Source organism: Numida meleagris, chromosome 12 (genome assembly GCF_002078875.1).
Source record: "Numida meleagris isolate 19003 breed g44 Domestic line chromosome 12, NumMel1.0, whole genome shotgun sequence".
In the NCBI taxonomy this organism is placed as follows: Eukaryota; Metazoa; Chordata; class Aves; order Galliformes; family Numididae; genus Numida; species Numida meleagris.
Genome location: NC_034420.1, coordinates 5,513,834 through 5,529,575, shown reverse-complemented (window position 1 = coordinate 5,529,575; position 15,742 = coordinate 5,513,834). Strand labels below are relative to the sequence as shown.

At 37.3% G+C, this 15,742-nt stretch overlaps 1 long non-coding RNA gene across 1 annotated transcript in view; it reads left to right on the top strand.

The window, feature by feature from the left end:
• LOC110405247 overlaps positions 1-15,742 on the top strand; it is a 1,207,595-nt gene that overhangs the window by 491,829 nt on the left and 700,024 nt on the right. The window contains exon 8 of the long non-coding RNA XR_002442765.1: positions 2,106-2,166. This is a non-coding gene — a long non-coding RNA (uncharacterized LOC110405247). The remainder of the gene's footprint in view (positions 1-2,105; positions 2,167-15,742) is intronic.

The following is a 15,742-nucleotide window of genomic DNA, read 5'->3' as shown; positions in this document are numbered from 1 at the left end:
TGCAGCCAGCAGGAGCAGGGAGGTGATCGTCCCTGTGTAGTCAGCCCTGGTGAGGCTGCACCTCGAGTGCTGTGTTCATGTTTGGGCCCCTCACTGCAAGAAAGACACTGAGGCCCTGGATCGTGTCCAGAGAAGAGCAAAGAAGCTGTGAATGATCTGGTGCACAAATCTTATGGGGAGCTGCTAAGGGAGCTGGGATTGTTTAGTCTGGAGAAGAGGACACTCAGGGGAGACCTTATCACTCACTACAGCTACCTGAAAGGAGGTTGTGATGAGGTGGGTGTTGGCCTCTTCTCCCGGGGAACAGCAACAGGACAAGAGGTGACAGCCTCAAGTTGCGGCAGGGGAGGTTCAGGTTGGATATTAGGAAAAATTTCTTCTCAGAAAAGGTCTTGAGACATTTCAACAGATTGTCCAGAGAAGTGGTGTACTCACCATCCCTGGAGGTGTTTAAGATCACAGAGTCACAGAACTGAAGGTCTTGGAAGGGATCTTGAGATCACTGCGTCCAACCCTCTGCTAGCAGGTACCCTACAATAGGTTGCACAGGTAGGCATCCAGAGGGATCTTGAGTATCTCCTCAGAAGGAGACTCCACAACCTCTCTGGGCAACCTGTTCCAGTGCTCTGTCACCCTTGCCATAAAGAAGTTCTTCTGCATGTTAGCATGGAATTTCCTATGTTCAAGTTTTAGGCCATTATTCCTTGTCTTACAACAGTGCACCACTGAGAAGAGCCTGGCCTCATCTATTTGCCTCCCACCTCACTTTAGATATTTACAAACATTTATCGGATCCCCCCTCAGTCTTCTTTTCCCCAAATGTAGATGTAGTACACAGAGACATGGTTTAGTGGGCAACATTGGTGGTAAGTGGGCTAGATGATCTTAGAGTCTTTTCCAACCTTCCATGATTCTGTGATCTACATTTTGCCTCCTAGGCTACTCTGCTGAAAGCACTGGACTGATTTCCTTGTTAGTATAATTTTAATTCTGGACAGCCACACAGAAGACTTCTTACTTCAATGTGTCATGGGACCACTGTGTTATTTGTATATCAGTGACGTTTCTGTAGTTTATTCTAGGCTTAATTGAAGTTCAAGGTTCACAAGAACATAATTCACTTTAACGATTCCATTCTGTAGGTTTCTGGCTTCTACCTCTTAGGAAGACAATTATTATATGTATTACGTTTGATGGTGATTATCAATGCTTTCTTTAATACTTTTTTTTTTTTTTACCTTACCAACAATGTGCACTCTTGTTTTGAGACTGCTTCCAAAGTTCCTCGCTTTGTGACAGTGTTAAAACATCCAAATGGATCAGTTATATTAAAACTAATCCATTGTTCTGAATGATATAATTATTTTATGGACTGTGCTTTATATTCTAAATGTTTCCTTGTAAATTCTCCTGATGTAACTATCAGAAGAAGAGGATTGAATGCAGTAATGTTTTTAATTAAGGAATTTAATGAAAGCTAGAATCTTGTTTAATACTGTTAAAGAAGAGCATAACACTTCTCACAAAAGAGTGAATGACTAACCAGCAAACAGCTATTAACTGTAATTTTTAATATAAATATCTCTATTTTTAATGTAAATATTTCTAGATGTCTGTTCCTCAGAGTATATTTGGAAATCTGAAGGTCACTTATTAGCTGTAACTCTGTTAAATAGCAGAAGGAGTCTTTTGTCTTTTGAAAGGGAATGTGTCAGAGGAGTTGTGTTTGCTAATGAACATATAGCCTAGGTTTTATAGGACATGATTGTTTTATGTGCTTCATGCTCCTCACAAACACCATGACCCTAAAAGGACATAAGATATCAGTCTTTTATGCTTCTCTAAAATTCCTCAATTCTGCCAGAAAAGCTAGGTGAAAAAATTAAGGTTTGAGGCTCATTTTAAATTGTAACTAAAGGAATAATTCACCTTTGTAAAGATCTAAAACTGGGGGACTGTACAAGATGACTTATCAAGCCTGCTAGCTGATCCCTGATAGCTTCCTGTACAATCTATCTGCTTTACTTTCTGTGAAACAGTTGAGCACCCTATAGCTTTTCCTTCCTGCTGCTGTACCTGTGCATGTTTCTTCTCTTTTCCTGCAGGTCATTTGACTTGACCCATAAATCTACTGCTAGCAATAACACAGGAAGATAACTGCCATTGGTAAGTGCTTCTTAAAACAAAAGCTTCATGTCAATCATTTTCTACCAGGGAATTGAACAGAATCTTTTTTTCCTAGTGCCACTATAGTGAGAATTCATGCCATACTACTGATAAAGCTGTCATTTCTCTGTGAAGTGCTCCTGGCTGAAGTGGTGGTTAAAACATAGCTCATTAGAATATAGAATATATATTTTAATACCACTTCTTTCATATGTTCACATTTTCTAGCTACTGAATAACCAAGTACAGAAATTAATGTCCCAATTAACTGAATGCCAACTGCTGGCTGGGCTTGTTGTGTTGACATCACAACACAAATCCTCTTCTAGGTGTCATTGTCCTTTTGACTGTACTGCTAAGAATTGGGATGGCCTGTGGCCAAACACTTGTTCATTAAAAGAAATTCGTAGACATTCATATCTGACATTTGCAGGGGCAGAAATTAAACCAGAATACATAATAAGAGAAGATTGTAAAGCTGAGCCAACCTGAGCAGTGCTCAGTTTTGTCCTTATCTGAAGATATTGGTATTTTAAAATGTGAGGATGATTGAGAAAAGAGCCTTAGTGTAGTGATACCCTGGTAACATCCACATTGTAAGTGTCTAAGATGCTGTGGAAAAGACAGGTAACTTCATAAAGTTTATAAAGATTGAACCTAGTAAAAAGAAGCATCATGACCTTTGGAAAGACTATCTGAATCTCCTTTCGGGTGGTGACCCAGGATTATAAAGCGATTCAGCTTCTTAGATAGATTTTAGAAAGGAGGGTTCAGAGAGCAATCAGCAAATGTTGTGCTCCATTTTAAGACTCTGTTTCTGGGTATCCAGAGATACTCAGTTTTTAGTTGGCAAACCTGATCCAAGAGTGTATTTTTCCTATGGATCAGAATAATCCATGATCTTTTGTTACAGTATTATAGTATATTGTCAGATAATGGTATTTAAGTTTTAGAAGAAAGCTACAGTAGAGTGGCTGAGAAAGTGTTCAGCTATCCTTCTCTATTCTGAAGAATAGTTCCTGGTCTCATCATTAATGGTGTTTGTTATAATAAATCAGAAAAAAAAAAAAAGGAGAGATCAAAGAATATCTTTGCACTGGACATGTTAGTTGTACATTGGACTGATAAGGTTAATGGATTATATTTTTGCAAGAGTGACACATGAAAAATTGATGCACTTTGTAGCCATTGATATTAAGCACATCTTCTGCCTTTCTTGAAAATCAAAGTAGCTGCATTTTCTGTACCCAGCACAGTGCAAAATGGACAAATTAAAAGGTTTATTTTTATGCCAACTTGTGACAGTGTACTGCAGGAACAGATGCAGGTTTTTTAAAAGGATGGTCACAAAGGTGAGGTCCTAATTTGCTTCCCAGTTTTATTTTAGTTTAGTTCTCTATTGCCACGAGGCATAAAAGTTACTGAGTTATACTATATTCACCTCACGCTGGCTTCCTATCAAACAGAGTATCTGTGGAACACCTCCACTGAGTTCTCTACATGAAATTGTCCTTTTGTACATCTCATAATCGGCTGCAATGTGACCAAGCATCTGGTGGTGACAAGCAGACGTCTTTGATTTATTGGCTAATATCACTGCTTGTTAGTGGATGGTTGAGCAGGAGACTAAAAGAGCATAAAATCAGAGAGAATAAATTATGAAGCCACCGAACTGTGGCATTATAAATCCCCCCTTGTCACAGCTTTGACATCTCCCAGGAAATGTGGGATGAGAGAGACATTCTCTCTTCAAAGACAATGGCCACTGCCGCATGATTTCAAATAAAATAAAGAAACAAACATCCCAAATGAACCAGCATCTTACCTGAGAAGATGGTGTTTTCTCACGTTGAAGCACTCTGCATGAAACATTACATCTGCTTGGAAATTGAGTTGATCAGCATCTCATTCAGAAATGTGGGGAATTTGAAGGATGATAGGGGGAAGAAGGATATCTCTACAGCAATTGTAGGTCTATGGTTTCCTTTAAATGCTACCCAAAAATTGAATCAGAACCCACATGAAGCCAAGCTGAAGGTGTGGTGCTTCTCATTTTCAACATTAGCATTCACACTAAGCCTGAAAATATGCATGGCTCCTGTAGTGCAGAGTGGTTACCCTGGCCTTGTCCCATGTAATACATGGATAACTGGAATTAGCTTCCTGTTGGTGTGTTGTGGTGTGTTCTGTTTTATAAACAGCATATAAGTAACTAAGATGTTTAGGTCTATTTTGAATTGTAAAGATTCTTTGTGGACTTGACAGGAGGATTTTAATAGGGTAGCTGTGCAAACACATGACAAAAAAAAAAGTCCCAGCATTTAAGAGATGCACTTGGCATTTTATATCCCCTTCTAAATAGCAGGTAACAAATTTAACAATGCATATGACTGAACACAGTGTTTCTGACTCTCTCAGGACAGAAATGCAACAGAACTCAACTATTACTCAGTGATGACAATTATTGTGAGCTGCGGAGCAGTGATAATTGTGACTTCTCATTATGTCAAATAAACATTTTCTATATGTTTATTCAATAAATTAGCTTCAAGGATGAAAGAGATCGTATTACCTATTTCACTCCTGTGCAGTAAAGAGATGTTTAACTGATTAATGACAACAAGTCATGCTATGGTTTAGAAGGAAACCAGTTAACAGATTCAGTATCTTCAAGGAAATGGACAAATATGTATGTAGTTGATGGTTTTGTGCTAAAACCAAATAGTGCCCACAAATGCAATTATGCAAATAGTGTCCACAAGTGATAGACTAGGAACCGACTCAAAGGGGAAAATTTGTGAAAGAAAGAAAGTTGTGTATGTGTTCAGTGAAAAATTTAGTTTTACTATTTCAATTAAAATCCAGTGGGAGATCTTGCAAAGTTTCTTTTTACCTATTCAGTGTTAGATAAGCTGTAGCCATAACGAGGAGATATTCCTAGTACATTTAATGAGCAACACCAGTAACTGGCTCTGACTTACAGAGAAGCAAAAGGAAACTTTTAAGGGTGCCCAGTGGAATTATTTTCCTACCGCGGTTATGTGAGGGTATTAGCCTTGAGCAGATTCTGCGAACCGCAGAAAGCGGCTGCACAATTAAAAAGACAGGAACAAGGCAAGTAGTAGCTCTTAGTAGAAGAGAAGAGAAGCACAAGCTAATGACATGAGACCCTCAGGCAGAAGTAAGCCAATACGGTACTACATAGCAATTACATCAGAATACCCTTAAACAATTTGTTCAGGGATTTCAGTTTATTCGGGAAAAAAATGGGAATTCCCCAAAGAAAGGGTTTGTGGGCTTTTTGTTGTTGTTGTTCTGGTTTTTTGTTCTTGTAATTTTCTTGGTTGTCGTCGTTTTGTTTTTCTGTTTCTTTAACAATTTCATAATAGTCATAATCAGAAACTGTAGTCTAATGATTTTTAATATATGCTATCACAGATAATAAAATTTATCTCCCACTAAGAAATTTAGACTAAGAACTTGACATGAAACAGCTGCAGAGAGTGAAGTCATGATGTTTATTGTTTCAGTATATTTCCCTGAGTGGTCTTTTTTAATTTTAAATTCTTTTTTCAAGGGAGAGCTGTTCCATTTAGTGGATTTGAATATATTGAATAGATTTGAAAGGATTTCCTTCATGTTCACTTCATTTCTTAAGGAGTTCATCCTGTTTCTGCTTAGAGTTACAAAATGGAACAATGAGAAAATCTCCATAAAATATGCATAAGGTTTTTAATAATGAGTCCCAAAAATCTGTCCTATAAGTAAGAACTACTGATCAAATACTTGTGTGGATTTTCAATAAGAAGAAAAGCATAACACCTGGAGACAGAATTCTGTTGTTAGATAGTGGCCATATGTCAGTCAAAATGTTTCTGACAGTGAAAGACATCCAGAGCCATAATGATGCAGAATCCTGAAAGATAAGTTAAATAGAAGATAGTTTATTAGTAGAAAACATAAAAACAAATACCAGCCAAAACAAGTGCTTCTTTCACAGTGCCTGAAAAAAAAAAAAAACCTGTCAAAGTTGTCACAGACATCCAAATCCTGGTAAATAGATTTTACTTTCTCTGAAGTGTTTCTGTTCTTAAGAACCAAAATAAGAGAGGAAAAGAAACAACCTCAAATTAGGAGAAGGAAATACTTAATAAATTAAACAAATTTTCAAGCTGTACGGAGGCAAAAAATAAGGAAGTGAGGTCTTTACTTTCAGAATATGAAACTTAGGAGATCTGAACTTGGTTTGAAATCTCACCAAAGACTACATGTAACTTGGGCAGCAAACTTAGATATTGTTCAGTGTCCCAAGCATATGACAGGAATTGCTACAAAGTTAGCATTTGAAACAAATTTCTCTTGGTTTTATCATCCCTATATGTTTGCTGTCTGATGAAAATGTGATTCACCATAAAGACATGTAGCTCCACTTGTATTCTTCAACTGATTCGGTCTTATAATTTCAGTTTTGTGACTTAGCAGTCTTAAGGATACATGGTTAGAAATGCCCAAGCATTGGAAGGTCTTCAAACAATTCAAAGGAGTAGTAAATATCTTAAACAAAACATATACTTTAATAAAGTATCTATTTATTTTTTCTGATTAGTAAAAAGAAATTTTATAAAAAATAAATAAAATTGCACGTTTCTGAAGATCAAAGCTAGTATTTTATTCTGAAAATTCTAATCTGATTTGTGATCAGGGAATAATCATTTAGTTTCACCCAGACAGTTAGTTATCATTATCTGTTCCTTGTTGGATGATATTTTCTGAAGGTGTCCATAAGGAGGTAAGTATGATACAAGTTGTTAAACCAATGGCTAGTATAGAAATTTTGGTTTAGTCATCTGGATTTTGCCAGAGTGCTTGGACTGAAAATAAGATGTGAACTTAGATTTCCAGTATCCCAAGTCAGATTCCATTTTCTTGTTCAGCAGATACTCAGTTCACATAAAATGTTAGTTTCATTGAATTGGAAAGGAACTGAATATGTGTATGCAGATATATAATGAGAAGATGGAAAACTGCTCAAATCTTTGCCCAAATGTTCACCACCCATCACACTGTACATAAAAGCAGAATCAAATCCCAGGAGTGCAAGGACCTACACAAAAAGGGACAAGTATTTTTTGATGCCTAGCTCTTTACACTGCACAGGATTGTTGGAGAGACTGTTCAAATATACAGATTCCAGCTTGTTTTTCAAATCAGATAGAAAGCTTCATACCATGAGAAAACCTTCACCATCAGGTATTAGTCATTCTTCAGCATCTTTGCAATTAAAACATTACTACTGCAAAGCTTTAGAGGCTTAGGAGTAGGCATTTCTGGTATACTTGAGTGAATGTGAGTGTAACCATGTGCAGCCATGTGTGGTGAATCTGTCAGAACTAACAGCAGGAACTTTGATAAGAGTTCTCCATCAGTAAACCTGTTTGATAGCTCAAGGTCTTTGAATTGTTATTAGAAGTGGCATCCAGTAGTGCTGCTGCAGTTAAGGGTCTATCAGATTTCCCCACATGCCTGCTTCCCTGGGGATTTATTATACCTCGGCTTTTTCAAGTTCTGTTGGGGCTAAAACTACAGCCAACAACTTGTCAGGACAAGCATTATTTTATTTTTCTCTCTTGAATGATCAAACAAGTTAGCTTAAGATTTGGAGAGGGTGAGGATCAAGCTGCTGAGTGTCCTTTGTTTATTGGAGCGCACTGGGGTGAGAATCATTAACAGCAATTAATAGGAATTAACACAGCTCTTCTAGGAGAGTGGAGGCTTTTCACCATGAAAAGAAAAAGATCTGCAGCAGAAGGAGATGGGTGGGAGGAGAGCAGAACTAAAGCAGTCCACTTGAAGAAACACATTTCTTAAGGGCAGTGACACTGCTGATAGGTTACTGCTGTGTGACTCAATATTTTGAGGGTGGAAGAACCGCTATTTTTTAATTTTCATCTCACTAAAAAAGAAAAAGAAAATAGAAAGACTATTAACATATGTTCACTCATAATAAGCAGGTATGTATCCAAAGCAAAGGCGGAAGTAGGCACAAGTGTGGATACTTCTCATTTAGATACGTAATTTAAAGGCCACACACCGGTAATGTTCGGGGCTTTCTGTCCTTAAGGACAATCAATAACGGAGACATTAAAGGGGCCTGAAGAACAAGCACCCCAAAATGCAGCGGTGAGTAAGTTGCTGAGCTGATACCTGAGCGGGGAGGGGAGATATGGATTCTCTTTAGTGACAGCCAAAATAGTAGCAAATTCATATTTATGTCCTGTATGTAGAGCATGAAACTATTTAAACTGGCCTTGCACTTGGCACAGCAGATTTATGAATGTTTCCACAGTGACTGCAGAATTACATTTATGACGATGTAGAAAAATTAAGAGAAAAAAATTATAAATTTCTTGTAATTGTTCTTCTTGAGGACTCTCTAAGGTGTGGGGTATGTCAATACAGAGCCATGTGACATTAGATGAAATAAGGAACTGGTTTACTGGTTCACTAGGTCAAATCATGTTGCTGCTTTGGGGACAATGACATACACAGCGGTTTTCATTTGTTTGACATCCCTTTCATCTGTGAATAAGTTTTACCTACCAATTACTAGATGCTGCAAAGTGCACTCAGAAAATAAAAATTACTCCTAGGAAAGCATAAATGTTGGTGTATATACGCATGTGGTTGTATTATGTAAAAAGCATGCCCTGAGTCCTGCTATGTACTGTACGTTCTTTTCAACATACAGAGCTTTAGTTATATTTTGGTTTAGTTACCTGCTTTTGTTTTAGGACAGCAGCTGATGAAAAGCATTCCACCTAAGGGCAATAGGATCAGATGCTCCTTACCAAATCTTACTTTGCTAGATGATTTCCCCCTTCATAGCCCTAACTATCCATCCAACCCAGAGTTTCTAGTACTTCTTCAGCAATCGCTTGCTTCTTTTTTAACTTTGTTGTTCATTTTTTCTTTTCCTACCAGTTTTACCTGTCCAACTGTATCTGCTTCAACTATGGATATGTACCCTACACGCTTTCTCAGGAGAGACAAATGGTGGAGGACAAGGGTGTCTGTATAGGAATTTGGCTTATTTCTGTCAGGATAGCATAGTAAAGAGGCCCTAATCTTGAGATGCTCCCTACATCAAATTAAGCCTGTGACAGGATAGAAATATAGTCCAAACAGATCAAAGGTCTGCGTTCGACCTTCCTTGCCCAAGGCACGCTCTTGCCACACAAATAAATCCCAGATGAAAGCATTTATTCAGCTGCTTAAATCGGGCTTCTTTAAATCCATATTTCCAAAGCCTAAATAGTGCAACCTTTTTATCTTATTGCAAGAGTTAGAACTTGTATTTCAGCACAGCTATAGAAAGTACAGACAGTTCAATGGCAGCCTGCATAGAAAGGCTGTGATTCAGCAACCACGTCTTCTGCTGGTCCTAGTTGTTTTTGTTTGTTTGTTTGTTTGAGTACATTTTGTTTGTTTCTTTCTGGTATGGATTGATGTTTATAATACGAGGGCGTAATGCATCCTCTATTTTATTATGTTGGCCTGCAGTGTCAGATGCGGATGTTGGTGGGATGGCTTTAGAGGTTGAACCTTCCCACCAATATTCCACCGCATTTTGTTACCATGTGGCACATGGCAGCAGAGGGGCAGTTTGACATAATGGTGGCTGTTATTGTACTGTTATTCTCTTTCTTTTGCTGGGCCTAAGATAAAGGTCACTCCAGTCACTTCTGTCCCCAGTTTTGTGTATAATCTTTCTCTGTATTTCCATATCTTTGCCTGGGACTGGAACTGGAAAAATAGAAATGTCAGCAGAGATACTATTTTTTACTGAGCCAATAAAAAAAGAAATCCAGTGAGAGAAGTGGAAAAGATCTTTTTCATCCAAAGTGAAGCACTGTGTGAAGTTGGTTTAATTCTTATGAAGATTCTGTGGAAAGGGAAAAGGTTTTAGCTACAACCCTGTCTGATTATTAGCCAGCTCTTCTGCTGAGCTCTTCAGCATTCCGTTAAGCTGGAAGCCATGCAGTTGAGAGCCAATACTCCTGGGCTCTCAGTTCTCCATTAGCCAGGTGAGAGATAGACATCTGTGGCTTTGAAGCTTAGAAGGTGCTCCTGCTGTGGTGCTGGTGATGCTGGGAGCTTTAGCAAGCTGCAGGCTGAAGTCAGATGAAGTCTCTCAGGTTCAGCACTGCTCCCTGCATGGAAGCGGTAAAAGTGACCTGACTAGTGGTAACTGCAGGGTGGCAACCCTGTCCTTCTTTGTGAGCAGCTGCCTGGGCTGTGTGCAACTCTGTAGGGTAGCAGCTGGGGTGCCTGGAAGGAGCCATCATTTTCAGAAGACTGTGTTGTGGCGCATCAGATTTCATTACTGAAATATATTATTTGCATTTTATCTTAGTTCAGTCCCCAAAAATACTTATGAAAACAAAATTTCTAATGGAACTAAAATGCAACTGAGGCACTTGTGTGACAGTTATGCCAGTGAATGTGAACTTTGTCCTCTAGTTTACCCTTCTGCACAGAAGTCCAGAATTGGATTTGGGGAATGTATGCTATATTGATTAAAAATAAAGAAAAATTAACTGAGCCCTTCAGAGTATGATGTGAATGTGGGCATTCATTTTTTTCCAAATTAGAGATTCTGCACCCTGAAATTTCCCCTAAGAATTTATGTTAAGAAATAATGTAGAAGTACTTTTCCTTTTTTTTCTTTTTTTTTCCAGTTATTGTAATGTTTTACCAAATCCTTATCAGCTACAGCTGAGCAATACATTTTGTATCTGCTTAAAAGCATAGGATGGGCAATGTGCAATGGCTAGAGAATCTTCAGCTTTATTTAATCACTTCACTTTACATTTGAAAAGTAATTCATCATTGAAAGTCAGTGGGGTATAGAGAGCACTAATTGCAGCAAAATATCAAGGACAGTTTTCCTCTGTCTTAATTAAACATTAATGAGTAAAGTTATTTGCAAATGCATGCTGCAGGGATGGACTTGTCTGTCCAAGTTTTGTAAATACTGACACCGGGTGTCAAAATAAAACACCTTAATTGATTTATACAGAAATAGTTTAAAAAGAGTGCACCTGGAGTGACATTTCTCTAGCTTTTTATAGAGTAGTTTCCTGATGAATTATTTATAAAGAAACTTGGCCTGACCTATCTTAATTACACAAGTGATTGTTTCCAAACTAATCAATTTTGTAAGTGAAGTGAATTCTCTCCACTGTCAGTCCTTACCACTTTAAGAAGGAAAAAAAGTAAGAAATGCATCTTTTAACAAAAGTTTCTACTGTATCTATCAGTAGACTGCCAATAGCATGCTTGAAGTTACTTGTGAGCTCAACAGAATGCTACTTCTAATCTCAAGTTATCCATTTATTAATGAGGAGTGTAAGTAAGAAAGTAATACAAAAGGCTGTGAAAAATCCGATGTCGGTACCTAATTCTTAGAGCCTAACCATAAGGCATAAAGAGTAAATAAAGGTAACAAAGAAGGAAGAGGCCAGATTGTGTGGTATTAAAAGGCAGTTGGAATTGAAATGTTCTGCGGTGAGTTTTCAGTATTTCTGAAACACATTAACAAGACGAGAAATATTCAAATAACTTTTTCTCCCTGTATTCTGATTTATTTCCTGAATATTCATATACACATATACATATAACTGTATGGTTATGTGAATAAAAAATTGTGATCAATTCTTAAAACTAAAGTGAACCAAAAAAACCTAACCATATATGGACAAACAAAACAGAAACTAAAAAAACCAACCACACCTGAAGTTTGTGAGTTAGGGTTAAGGGTATAACGAATGGTAACAACTGTTGTGTAAAAGGAAGAAAGCACGTATGTGACTCTGCTTTTGCTGAGAACAGTAGTAGAGAAGAATGTTCAATAAAAGAACTCTAGAAATATTCATACTGGATTCCTAAATTATATATTCAGTGAGAAAACATGAAGAGAGCTGTAAGGAAAGAAATGATTCAGGCAAGAGGGAAAGAAAGAAAAAAGAAATTTAAGCTCTGATTGAGGAAAGCTCTGCAATTTACGCAGCTTTCTATTAAGTTTTTTACACTAGGTAATCCATTTGCTGTATCAGAGATTTATTGCTATTATATATTGCTGAAGTTAATATTGCTGAAATGTTTTTCATGTGTGTCCTACATTCACTGCATTCATCACATGCAATTTAATTCTTAAAACGTCCAATTATACTTGGAAATCTTCCCCAACTTTGGAAAAAGAACCATCATGATCGACAAAGTGTTTGATGAAACAGTTCGCAGAGTGATTTTCAGCGGTTCACTGTCAGATTAGAAAAATGTATCAGGTGTGTTTCTAAAGAGATTTGTGACATAACCGAACATTTCCATTAGGCACAGGCAAAAGAATTATGAGTGACTATATTACTTTTTTGTGTGATAGCAGATGTATACTTAGTGAGATGATTAGAATGCATGGTGATCTTGAGATGCTTAGAAATAGCTCTCCAAAATTATTCAAAATTCCTCTTCTAAAATACTATGTCTGTATTCAGCCAGGGTGTATAGACTACACAGATAAATGATGCAGAAAAACAAGCTAAGGAATGGGTTTGTAATAAAGGGTATAGCACCAATCATGAAATAGCAGATGCAGATGTTGCATTTATGTGAATTAGGTTCATAGTTCATATGTTGTTTTTTTGTTGTTTGTTTGTTTTCTGTGAAGACAATCTTTGCAATATCATTGCTAGTAAAGCCACTGGGAAAATACTATCCCTGATTTGGGGCATCACAGTTTAAAAACAAGGATATGGATCAGAGTAAGAGTTCAGATAGAAGCAATAAAGGAAACAATATTGTTAGGAAGCTTGAAAAGACTGAAAATAAGATTCTGAAAAAAAATGGATTTTTTTTTAATTTTGGTATACACTAAGTGGAGTCTTAAGATGCATAATGGGCTGACGTGAAAGGAAAGACAATAACATGTTCTTTGCGACTATAGCAAAATAGCAAAAGAAATACTGAACTGAAAATTCCATAAAAGATTCTTGGACCCTTAGAGGCACCAGAACAATTTTTCTGTACATCTTGTAAAATCTCTATTGCTACAGCAAATAATATCAGGTGTTATTTAAGTACAGTTGGCTTTATGGCCTTGCAAAATGTGTATTTCTGCCTTGTTTCCTGTTGATTTTCCTAAAAGGTAAATTTGTAGGTTATAATGTCTGTCAAAGAACTCAGGCTCTTTTAAATATCTGCTGAAGAACCTTTGATTCTATTGAATATTGTAGTTTCCATTAAGTTTTTGAAATACTAAACTGTTAAACTGAAGTTTGTCCTTTCATTCACCGCTGTTCAATGAAAACTTAAGATTGACAATATTGAGGACATTCAGCATTTACCAGGAACATAGCAAGGTCACAAGTCCAATGGGAATGTCACCAACATGATCTACCAATTACAACAGATAATACTTTAATTACCTTTCCTAAGGGATTTGAATGATTTCCTGAGTGCTGTTGGTCTGGATGTGAAAAATACAGAAGTTAACAACAAATTCTAGAATGATATCCCAAAAGAGATATTAAAAAATACAGCAAGTCCTGAAAGTTTATGAATGTTTCCGTTAATACATACATCCAAACTTGCAAAATACTGGGTGTGAAAAGTCATTTAACCAGTCAAGAAACTAGAAATATTACTAAAGATTTACCTTCCTTTCAAAAGGAAAATAATGCATGATGTTGAAAAAGAAAAAAAAATAATAACTTGTGAGATTTATTTTCTTTGTGATATCTTGACTGAATACCAAACAGTATTCCTTTTGGTGGGCTGTAAGTCACTTAGATATGAATTCTCTGGAATTCTTCTTATTGGAACTATTTACATGACTTCAAAATGTGAATAAATGTGTCACAGTTTGGTCTACAGCGAGCAGCTAACAGAAGCAAAATCTGCAGAATAAGTATCTGTACTGCCTGAGCTAGTAAGTTTCTCACCTCAGGTTTTATTCTGTTTTAGGTGAGAGAGAACAAAGAGTTCAAGCTATTGTACAAAAACCTCACTGCACATAATACTTGTATGTCCTGGGGTTTGTGCCTCTGTTCCAGCTGTATGCGCTTGGTTCACAGTGAACAAATCTAAATAATATTTATGCTACAGGATTTGAAGGTTGCTGGATCTTATAATGTTTTAAATTCTATTATTTTATTTTTAGTGATAAGAGTAAAGGCCTGCCCCTTTATCATTGATATAACTCTTACCAATTTCACTCAAGAAACCCAAAATGATAGGGTGTTGTGTGTCATACCGAAATTTTTCCTAAAATTAAAAAAGCAAAATGTCCCAATTGTTTTCATTGGCTATTTCTATAGACATGATCATCTTCCGTTCCTGTGGGGTCCAGACTTCATCAGATTGTTTGTGCACAGCCCAGGGTACTGTTTAAAATGTTGCACTGAAAAATTAAAAATAATGAAGAGATGAAGGCCTGTTCAAATATTTGTGCACTAAGCACTCAAGCAAAGCAAACCATTGTTTATGGGCAAAATGGCAGTACTTATTCTGTTGTTTTGCTTACACTGCTACTTGTTTCTTGTCTCACTAGATTAGAAAAAAAAAGGGGGGGTAGCAGCTTGATGAGAACTGTTCTTGCCCATTGCTGTGGTAGGTGTGGACAGGCATTCACCACTTGTAACATTGTAAAAAGGCTTTGTCAGCCTCCATGGGCTGCAGTCACTCAGTCTGTTTCCACTTCTTACTGGAGCTGTGGTCCTGTCCAACATCTGTTTACTTCCTGTGTTACAAATATTTGTATAATTAAATCAGAAAGGAGAGTGGGTGGTACTGCTGGTGCTTGGGTAGGAAGGAGAAAAGGCAGAGCTTTGACTTGTCCCTCTGCTATACTTGTAGCATTCAGAATTAGACTGCACAGAGAAGTAGTGTGTCAGTCAGTTTCTCTCCTCCACAGCAAAACATCTTAAAAGAAATTTTGAAATGGAAAAACACAAATGGTATCTCATCTCTTACTGCACGTCTCTGAGCAGCTGCTCAGTGCATAGTAAGTGGCAGCAGAGGGCCTTTCCCTCAAAGGGTGGCTGTTTGAGCCAGAACATTCAAAGCTAGTTTTCGCTTTTGACTCAGTAACCTCAGGGGTTCCTAAGACAGTACCTGAAAAGCTTTGGTCCCTTCTTGTTAGAAATTAACTCATTTGCAAAGAATGTCACTTGCCATGTTCCAGAGTGGTGATGCTACAGGCATCATTCACTTCACCCCCGTTTTCAAGTCTTAGTCTGCACTGCTAATGTTGGCTTCATTCCACCTTTGTGCCTGTTCTTCTTCTTGTTAAATTGTGACGACTGCTGCAAATGCAGCTGTTATTCTCCCTGCACATGCACATTTTATTACTTATGTGTAGCTTGTAGTGTAGCCCATCTTTATCACTGCTGTTTTGTATACCTTTCCCACCCTGACATTCGATTCTAGATTACGGTGACCTTAGATTTCCTTTGGATATTTACACAGATAGATAACAGTGATCACAGGATCTTATGGTTCGATAAGTCTTGGCATTGAC